The sequence below is a fragment of the Varroa destructor genome, unplaced genomic scaffold, assembly GCF_002443255.2.
Source record: "Varroa destructor unplaced genomic scaffold, Vdes_3.0 BEIS01000006.1, whole genome shotgun sequence".
Lineage (NCBI taxonomy): Eukaryota > Metazoa > Arthropoda > Arachnida > Mesostigmata > Varroidae > Varroa > Varroa destructor.
The window spans coordinates 3307069-3317818 of record NW_019211459.1 but is presented as its reverse complement, the minus strand read 5'-3'; the positions used below and the strand labels follow the sequence as shown (position 1 = coordinate 3317818).

The window sequence follows — 10750 nt, the reverse complement described above, 5'->3', positions numbered from 1 at the left end:
TATTACGAAGTGTTGAGTTAGGTGACAGCACAGATGTTCATAAGTTTGTACACATCCACAATTAATCGATAACTATAGGCCTTTCTAGGTGCCATAAATAGAAGGAAAGCTTTATCACCGTTGAAGGTGTGGAGACGAAAAAGCTACCAGTAACAGAGTGCTAACTCCAGTAACGACAAGTTGCTGTTTACCGGCGACTTCTATGACACGGACACCATATATGTCACTACCCATGAGTCAAACTACCATACGTGAAATTTTTGTTTGTTGTAGCCCGTTCAGAGCCCCTTCATGATTCTCTATCAATAATTGTCATCGTTAAGATATTTAGTTGATGGTCGAACAGTACACACGGAAAATTAGCCGCAGATAACATTGTCTTTATTGGTTCATCATTCCAAAGAACACAATACTTGTTTTATTATATTACCGCAGAGATCACTGAGCATCGAGAAGTGTATGATACATAGATCTGCAGGATCTATTTACAGACGCGCGTCATTAATAATAGGTAAATACGGTTATTTATCAAAACGGATCGTTCTGAGTATCGCTTTCGCGGCCTCACGCTCCATCCAGGTAAGCTGCGTCACATATATGCAGATACTAACAGAGAACTTCTACGATCTAATCGATCAAAGAAGCGCAACAGGACATTAGCCGCAGATATCGGGTCGCAAGTTTTAGGTCAACTTCACAGGACACGAACACACTGTGGTAGGTAAAGCTCGTTACCCTGCCTCTAATCATTGTTGGCAACACGTAGTGATGACGACTTTTAAGCGGTCTTCATTTCCTTACTCTTTCGATCACCTTATAATAAAGCACTGCGCGCACAAACAACCAATCAAAGTTAACTGCAATTAGTTCAACGTTTCTATTTGATTGCGTGCACGCAATGGACGTACGATGCGTGTCGCTCCCTGTTTGTGTATATACTTGCTTGGTGCAATTGTATCTTTCTGTACGCGTGTGTTGTATACGCCAATGTAAAAGAGGAGGTGCGCAGCAGGCAACGAGTTTCTATTTATAATATAGCATGTTCTTGACTTCGCGAGACTCAGTTAGCCTATAGCTCTTCCTTATTGTTCTACCGCGCAGCGCATGGCGATATCGTGAACTCTTTTTATTCTGTATTATATTAGTAGTTGTAGAACCGATAGTAGCGGTTCCTTTGGAGGCTCATATCAGCAGTTTACCTGCATCATTTCTAGTTGATAGAAAGGCAAACATATATACGAATACGAAAACGACGAAAAGGAAGAAATCGAGGGCGCTGAAGAAGTAGCCTGTCGTTCGGGACTAGCAATGAATAGCAATAGCTACAAAGAATACTTCGTGCAATCGTCTTCTTGCGTATTCGCCTGCACGCAATCTCTTTTCATTATGCCGTTTGGTTCAGCAGTGACCTCTAAACTAAGCAGGATTCCGACAGTAGCGTTGGTCCTGCAGCAGCAGAGTCAGCACTATTGTCGCCCGTCCCTCTCGTGACCTCGTAATCACTCGCAGTTTTACCTTTAGAGAAACAAACGTACCGATATATAGACCATGCGGGATGGGACGCCTAAGGCTGCTTTGCCGCGAACAGGTCCTTAGACGGGCGGGCGGGCGGGCGGGCGTTCGTATAAGGTTTTTCGACAAGCTGACCAGCTTCTCTAGCACGGGATGAAGCCGACGGTAGTCGAACCGTCATATCGGTGATGCTATGCTTACAGGGTATAACGACCACAGTATGTTTACTGGTAACAGGGCTTGAAGCTGACGTGTAATGGTTATTCTATTGCAACAGCTACATAACGACATGCTCAAGATCGTCGCCTGTTTTTTCAGAATATTGTTGGACAGCTGATCGACATTTTAGTTGACCTCTTCGCTATACAAGACACACAGGTGACAATTCTATTCAGGTCCACTAAACTCTAGGCCGGGTTAAATGAACAAAGGCTCAAAAAAATCAACAGTCTATGGATATCGAAGCAGACTGTTATCCAAGCGCTATCGGTTGCTAGCTAGCTAGCTAGTTATTTTATAAGCCCAGCTAAGGCAGACTCAATAAGTACCTTTTGTGGTTGATAGCCAAGCAGGTTTTCCACCTACATGCTTACAAATCGCCCAACTTTAGAATGCAGATTTTAAAAGGACCTACCGGCTGTACATCACACCGCATGATTTCAAAAGCCAACATATGAGATAGAAATGAATGCCCCAATTTGTTTCCCAAGGATAACAGCCGGACAACAATGCCATTTTTACGTCGCTATTTCGGACCAGCGCTACCCGATTGCATCGCTTACCAAAATAGAAATGAATCGCCAATGTCGCCCACTAACGTTAGAGGATCTGACGGGAGATTGGTTGTTATAAAATGACAAAGATGTTTAAACGATTTAGCCTAAAAAACTGTTATACTATAGGCATAGTGAAACTGAGTTGTCAATCTGAGCTTGGCGGTTCAGTCTAGATCCGGTCTGATAATATTGCATATAATAGATTCAGTGATTTGTAAACAAAGCGATCGTAAATATAAACATTTTTTTTATAGAATTTTCTCGTGTAATGGTGATAATCATCCGCGTCAGAAAAATCGATTGATATTTAATTTGTCGCAAGCACCTGCAGGCGTGCAAAAATAGAAAAGCTTGTGTTTCGTTATGTGCACGCTTCTTCTTTATCTCTAATAGCGTTTTAAATGTTCCATTTTTCGTTGCTCATATGGCCTAAGGCCGAAATTTTGTATTGCTGAGATGCTGTTATCTCAGTTGCCGGCTGACCAACACAGCGGGTGGCTTACCTGGTCCTAGCTATAGCACGCAACGCGGTCCTTTGTCTTCCCCGTACTCAACATCAGCACCGGCGCTCAAGTGGTAATAGCGGCTTGCCTGTTATGTACAGAGAATATTTAGCTAAAACCTCCATTGTTTCAAAGGTATGTCAATACGGTCCGGCACCGGTTAACTCGTACATTAGCGTTTTCATACAAGTCACACGGAAAAAAGCTGCACCGGAAATATACCAGGGCAGCATCAGCTTCAATCGAACACCTCTGCCTGACGTCAGTGCTAAGATATAACTAGCAGCCCATCCGCTTACTAGCATTTGATTCTGTGCCGGTCCTACAATGTTTAACGCAGGCTAGGGTACCTAACTTAGGACAAACCTCGGCACGCCGTTTGTCGTAATGGACTTCGGTTCGTGCACCATTTCTAAAATTGAAAAAATGAAAATCTATTCTTTACGGATCACTTTTCGGAATTTTAGCAAAAATTTGTCGGTGTTCAATCTTTTCGCCAAAAGATTCAATTTTTGACGGAAGTTGATGGCTGTTTGGCAGTGGAACGCAGCAATTACCGACCGCATCGTTCACATAAGCTTTGACGCTTGGTGTCCTTTAAGCCGTTTTGAGCCCCCACATTTTTTGCAACTTTTGGCCTGCTATCAGCTGGAGATTTGATGTTACTCGAATTCGTATGTAGCGTATGTGAAGGATACTTAACATGTTTATAGCTAGAGAATTTTGCTCGACGAACGATTACCGTTAAATAATTATTCTTAGATTAAGTAAGGAGCATTTTAAAAATGGCTAATGAACGCTTTAATTCTAGAAATGAGCCCTATGATCGCGGTAAATGGTAGTTACGTTGAATAGGTGGGACTAGAATAATGTTACTTCTAGCACATGCGAATGATATAAGTCTGTTTTTATTTACATAGAGCCTTAGAAATAGGGCACAAGGGAAAGCCCTGATCTAAGTGTCCTACCACATCTATGTACGCACACAGACCTCTAGCAGTTATACAGTAATGATAGAGAAACAACCAGTAAATAGCTTCTTTTTTGGCACGAGTCCCAAAAGAATCTTTCCAGAGCGATTTATTTCTATTTTATAGTACTTTTAACCAACATTGCTACCACTGGTAGTTATTGCCGTTGGGATGCCAAAAACGAATACCATGCGGGTCTTGTTATTTGTTAAAAATTGCACAATAAAGCAAATATAGGCCGTCTTTCTTTTTTTAACAATGCTACAACGATACGATCATATAAAAAATCTAATACAAAAAGCTACGCAGGAAGTTCGCGCATGCACACTGTGTTGCAGCTATGTCCTATTGAAGAGATAATGTCAAGCCCAATGTTTAAGTTCAGAGATAAATAACAATTTGAGGCAAGTCGTCTGCCGTTAGCTGCTATAGAACTTACCTTCCAATAACAAATCGCATTCACGGCGTAAGAGCAATAGCTGCTTTTGTGAACCCGTAACGTAACTGAATTTCTGCTAATTTCTGTTCATGTAATATTATGCGGATTAAGCAATCATTCGATTGGCTTTTTTTTTATCCTGTTTGGCAATCCTGTGCCCCACTCCTATTCCTACGAATGCTAAAGAGTCCCAGTTCTTCAACTTCTATTCTTTTCTGCAAACTTTAACCAGTCAACAGAAGATGCACCTAAAAAACATAATTTAAGCTTCGTTCCAGAATGAGAACTGTTTCTAACGTTTTCGACATGCGATTATCACGTTTAGGCTTGAATTTTATCTCTAGGCATATATATACACATGTACGTTCCTGTACAAACCTGTAATTTCTGGTGACACACAAATTTCGAGGTTAATACATACAGACATCGCTCTGAATCAACTGAATAAAGCGCGGGTATCCTGTTAACAAAACATTTCCATTCACTGCATGTACCATACATACCTACGTACATAGATAGCGCCATTGATGAGGACATTTCGGTCTTACGTAACGTAACACTGTACAAGCTGGTCTGTCTCAGAGCACACGACTTTCTATATCGCTCACGTACGTGGGAAGCTCATTTGGACTTCTTATTATTATGAGGCCGGTGCAGAGGCAAAGACCTACCTCGAGTGTAGCCGATCCACGCAATAACAGTCGACTATAGGTAAATGCCCTTCTCCGTTCGGCTTTTTTATGTCAAGACGTGTCGCCAACGCATAATGTTTCGATCGTCGAAGGTGATATCTATGTTGCTATGTCTCAGTTATGGGAGCCGAGAGTTCGAGGCGTAAAAATGTCATTATTCATAAAGCTTGTAGCGGTTTATAATTAAGAAGATTCCTATTTGAACTACATATGAGGCATCCGATAATGAATAAAAATTTCCATATATATATATATATATATAGAGAGAGAGAGAGAGAGAGAGAGAGAGAGAGAGAGAGAGAGAGAGAGAGAGAGAGAGAGAACGAACGCGGGGTTGTTACTAGCTGCGATTGAATCGAGTCTACTGTATTCCTACTCAATCTGGCATGTGCTCTACAATCATGCTTCAGTTGCGTTACTATCAATTACATTGCCTGTACAGCTCAAGCAATCCACTGTTTAATTAATCTATTGTGTGCTAGTGCATGTGCTACACACCCCATTACTGCTTTGTCCTTACCTCACTCAACTACCTATGATACATTTGTCCGACATAGACATCTGAAACAAGAGGACGATTTTATTATAATTGTTGGCGGTCGTTCGCCAGGAAACAGCGACTTGACGCGTATGACCTAATCACGATCGTTGAAGTTTTCTCACTAATTTTCACATTCGAGTCTACTGTTTTATGGTTTTTAAGTTGGACCAAACCGCTCGGAGGACGAAACAATAATAGTAGGTGACGATCGAAAAACACCGACTTAATGAGAGTAGCAAACAAGTGGTAAAAACAAGTTACTCACTGGTTATGTACTTTACGTTGAAATTAAAAATACGTGAGTTCAACTCGGACGCATACATACTTCGTTTCACGTGTACAATCGGTGATCTGAGGCAATATTTAACGGCGGTACCGGACGTAAACCTCGAACTGTTTTTACTAGTATTAGTCCTAGCAGTAACACAAAAGCAAATAAATGAAACGAGAGGGTAGAGATCATAGCGATCGAGAAAATATTTGCCAATTGGATTTACCAGACCGCTTTCTTTTTCCTTCACGTCAAGGAAATTGCATGTCTTACAAACTGACGGTTGACTACGGCTGTCACTATTTTCTGTTATTGTAATGATGACCATCGTCCTTGCATATGGACATGGGGGTGAAGAGGTTAATGGGCAAGCAAAAAACAGTAGTAGTAATGGTAAATGAAATCGGCCGGATGGCACGAATAGAATGTTGGAGGTCGCTACAGGAGCACCAGCAGACAACCAGTTGGTCAGTACTGTTTATTACTACCGCTTTTTCTCAGGGGGGGCTTGCTGTTAACAATATGCGTATCACAGAGTTCCATAATCGAGTTAGATCGTTCATCTTCCCACTACAACCAGAGCTCGCTTGGGTCCTTTTTTTTATCCTTTAACTAATTAAAGTGAGGGTGGCCACCTGCAAGTCTTCCTAGCGTTTCCTAGGGTTTCCTAGGCCCTTGGAGTCGCTGCGGAAGCTACTGAGAAGATTGTTTTACAACGGATGGCGTTCTGAGGAAATGTCCTCAAACAAGGAATTTACGATTGTGTGGTCCGCTTTAACTATGTTACAATACCATATCTAAGCTAGACTTGTATGGTTATTTGCAGGGTCGTTTCTTGGTGGCATGATAGAGAGTCATTTCTACATATTCGGTAATTTCTTTGCCTTTGATATATGTGCACATGAATCGAAATTACAAATACATCACTTTTGTATGTAGTAATATATAATTTATAATCAATAATTTACTTTAATTGAAAATTTTTTCAAAACAAAAAAAACACGAATGTATGCACATTATTAATGCGCTAGACACACGTAGAATCGAAACATGCGAAATGTCGGAAGGGGGAGCCGGGATTGAACTAAAACATTGCGTCAAACGTGCTTAGGTCTAATGTCTCACTTCGAAAAACTACCTTTAATGGCTAACTTGTTCTGGAAGCGTTTTTTGCCCCCAACTGGGTCGCATGACCGCGTTTCAAGTAATGCAGTCTACCAGGCAGGATACTGGTATTCTACAAAGACGTTGGGCTCAACCGCTGCAAAGTAACTAGCCATTAACAATGCCAAATTTGTTTTCGATAGGCTTAGGCTTCTATGATCATTCTGACTGATTGCCATCCGTAAAAAATTCAAGGCTTCTTACATTAAGCTAAAGTTCTCTGCTCGATGGCTTGATTCGGGGTTGTTGATTTCGTTTCACTGCGCGTTGTGCCCAGGATACAAGATCTGCGGCTGGACCTATCCGCGGAATTATTTGTTCTATATAATATATACAGAATACTAGGCTTAAAAGAAGTCGTAGCGTCGACCGAGTCCATCGCGGCTAACCACCGTCAGGGACGTAAAAACACTGATGGGGATAGCAACCTGCTAAGAGACGTTCCAGGCTTACACTGCAGAAGTTGGATTAAAAATTCGAGGTGAGAGATTTTGCTAAGCGACGATAAAAAGTAACGGACGCGGACTACCTGATGGAGACTAAAGAAATGCGTTCGATGTATATAAACTAAGAAAATACTGAATAATGAAATATATCCATCCCATCGCTAGTCTGAAGCAGTACTATTTGTTCCTCAAAATGAAAACATTTACTCGTAATTCTCTTAAACCGGATTCGATCTGTGACGTTTTTGCGTAAGTAAGTCTGAAACCGTGATGAAAAGTAGTGTGACGTTGTTGCAAGCAGAGCTTCTATCGAATCTTTTTACAGCAAACCTCTATCGAAATACTAAGCTTGTTCGCAAACAACTGTGTGGGTGCAGCTCAAGCCAATTTCAATAGCCCCAGCTCGCGGGAAAAATCCATGCTAGACAATCATGAACGTAAAACTTGGCAATTAAGTGACCTACGTAAATAATGCATCTGTGATAATGATTCTATTTGGATCAGCTTGGATCATCTGGATCGGATAAATAAATTCTTTAATACGGATTTTATATAGGTCTAATGGATGCTCTTTGAGAATCGTGAAGTTTTTAACCACCCCACTAATATCGTGTCTTTATCAAGTTGCTCAAAAACAAAATAGCAGCATTTAATCTTTTTCGGACGAGAAAACGTTTATCTTCGACGCAAACGTCAACCGCGTAAGTGATTTGCTGACTGGGACCCCATTTGACTAGTAATCATGCTTTGAATACGGTGTTTACTGAGAAAGGAATCATGTCACTGTCTTTTCCGGAACGGCAAAACCTTTAGTAAGAAAACCTCTTTGCATATTCTCTAAACTATTATGTGCTGCTCTCGTATGTGGCCAAGTGTTTAAAAGAGAGTTTAAGTATATACGTGTATACACATAACAGATTCCAAGACGTAAAGTCCCAATTCCCAGATTCCAAGACCAAAAGTACGTCTTCTCAAAACTTAATAGAAAAAAATTATAGATCGTCAAGGCATCGGTCATTTTATCGATAGACGCCGCTGTTTGTTTAACATTTGTTGACAAAATTTAGCTAAAACATTAAATACAGTTTTGTGGAAAGCGTTGCTTTGTCTAAGCGTATAAGAAGAGGTACGCTTGTACTAGAACTGGTTTTCCATATGGAGCTCCTATATCATGTGAATATGTAGAATGATAGTCGATTTCGTCTGTTCTGTAAGTTGTAGTTTTTTTTTTTCTGTCTGAGCGCTACTTCTAGGTATAACCTGCTGCTTTTAGCCGGCATTTATTCTGTCCTAAATTTAGGTATTTATGTTTCGAATTGTTTGCCTAACTTGACAGGGCCACTGTAGTGAATACAGTTAATAGCAAGGCTAACGGTTTTTCTGCCGCATAACCGCTTTGTCGCCCCTGAATAACACTCATGGGCATTTATCAATTGATCCGTTACAGTTTTTCCCTAAAAAACGGTACTGTCTTGTGCTTGTTTCCTTCAAGAGGCATAAACAACTATCTTCCACTCCGTTAGATAATAGATATAGAACTGGCTTTTGTCGGCAGCAAATTTTCAACTTTATACCCTATTCCAAGGCTATCCATTCTGCAAATCGTGCTAGCAGTTGGACCACGGAGATTTAACTAATTCAATCCATAGCTTATCCAGCCTGAACGAAATAGACCGTCTTTAATTTTTAGATGCTAGTCAATGATCTGGAGTTATTGATGGATGTCCTTTCTGGTCGTCAGTGTAGACCATCTTCGTGTATTCGTCCGTTCACGTTCGTGAAATTAGAGTTTGACAATAGTTTAGTCTTAGGACACAATACACGTTGTTTAAATGGCACAAAATAAATATTCAGGCTCATCAAACAGTTTCTTCAATTGTTTACATGTGTATAAAGAAGTTTTAAACCTTGTTAAGTTGCACTACTGGTTAGTTTGGTAAAGAAGCGGCACGCATCGTGAACCGTTAGAGATACTTGAAACCTGTCAAGGTTGCGGAAGGAATTTCTTCGAAAAAAAATCTAGCCTCAAGCGTTTGTTCCTTATATGTATAGATAAGCGTTTCAAATCCTGCAAATCTCCGTCCCCTTCATCTAACCTGGCAAGCTAGGTTAGTCGGCACATTTTGTTGTTCGAACCCTGCAGCTCAAGGACGTTAAGCGTACCTAATCGACAAGCTCAAAAATATTTCGCTCTGCAGGCCATTGAGTGAACCGCAACTTGCATTGGATGCCTAGTGACTTAGGCCACGCGCTCGTTCGCTCGACCTGCTAGATGTATTAATCCACATCTTTGGTTGTTCTGGCCCCGAGGAGATGGCAGATGCTTTTCTTAGCACTGTTCTCCAAATTACGCACAGTTGCTGCCGTTGTCTGCATGAGGTCAACAACGCAATAAGCAAGTCACTGTCTTAACTAAAATGTCGACAGAATTGAAAGTGACAAACAAACATTGGTTTCTGCCTATTGGAGAACTTACTTTATTTAATCACACAAGTTATGTAGCATATGCCGATGGCGAAGCTTTGACCAGCAAGCCGTGCTTTCTTAGACAGTCTCAATCATATGTTCGTGTCACTTACTTACATTATAGGGCTGCGGCGTCAATTACATGCTTTCGATAATAGTTCTGCTTTCGAAAACGGTGGCTGAATATTTTTTTGGACAAATTGTATCAGCAAATAAACTTAATAATAGCCATAGATCACTTTATTTTGCCAGTTTATATATTGTACACTAATATATTTGCTGCCGCGGGCTATGTGCACGTGGATACGCCCGCGTCTGTAAAAGTAAGCTTCATATTCCGAATAGATGCAATAGCTAAACGGTATGAAAAATAGAACAGCCAAATGCTTCTTCTCATAAATTTTCACTTTCAATCACAGTATTTCCCCATACGCTAAAAGCACCCAGTTTTTGTGAAGGGAAATTCAGTCAATGAGAAAAATGGATCATAAAATTGCAGGTACCAGTGATTCACGACTCACCAGGTAAGGTACTTATTTCCGCCGGTTTTTTTGCTGAGCAGAAAGCATCTGCTTACCTCGACAGAACTCAAAATCCGTTACCCGTTAATTGAACCAATCGGCAAATGAGTCTTGCAATCATGAGAGGCCTCTGGATTATCAATTAAACAATAAAAAAAAAATGGACATCGTAATCGCAGCTAGAGACGTTTCATAATGAGGAACTTGCGCGTAAATTAAGAAAGGAAAAACGCTGTTCGTCCGTTAAAAAATCTTTAGCTGACCGCTTTCGTGGCCACAACGGTAATAACAGTAACCTGTACCTGTCATTACGATTTTATCAAATGTACGTTAGTAATATTTGTAAATAATCCACGTAATCTAGACAGTTACTTTATTCAGATGCTGTGGACGAGAATTTATTTATCTTATACTTATTATTTCCTTATCTTATCGATTATTTTTATAT

The 10750-nt window shown here is 40.5% G+C and overlaps 1 protein-coding gene across 5 annotated transcripts in view; it reads right to left on the bottom strand.

Moving 5' to 3' along the window:
• kcc (solute carrier family 12 member kcc) overlaps positions 1–10750 on the bottom strand; it is a 275661-nt gene that overhangs the window by 130837 nt on the left and 134074 nt on the right. The window lies entirely within an intron of this gene.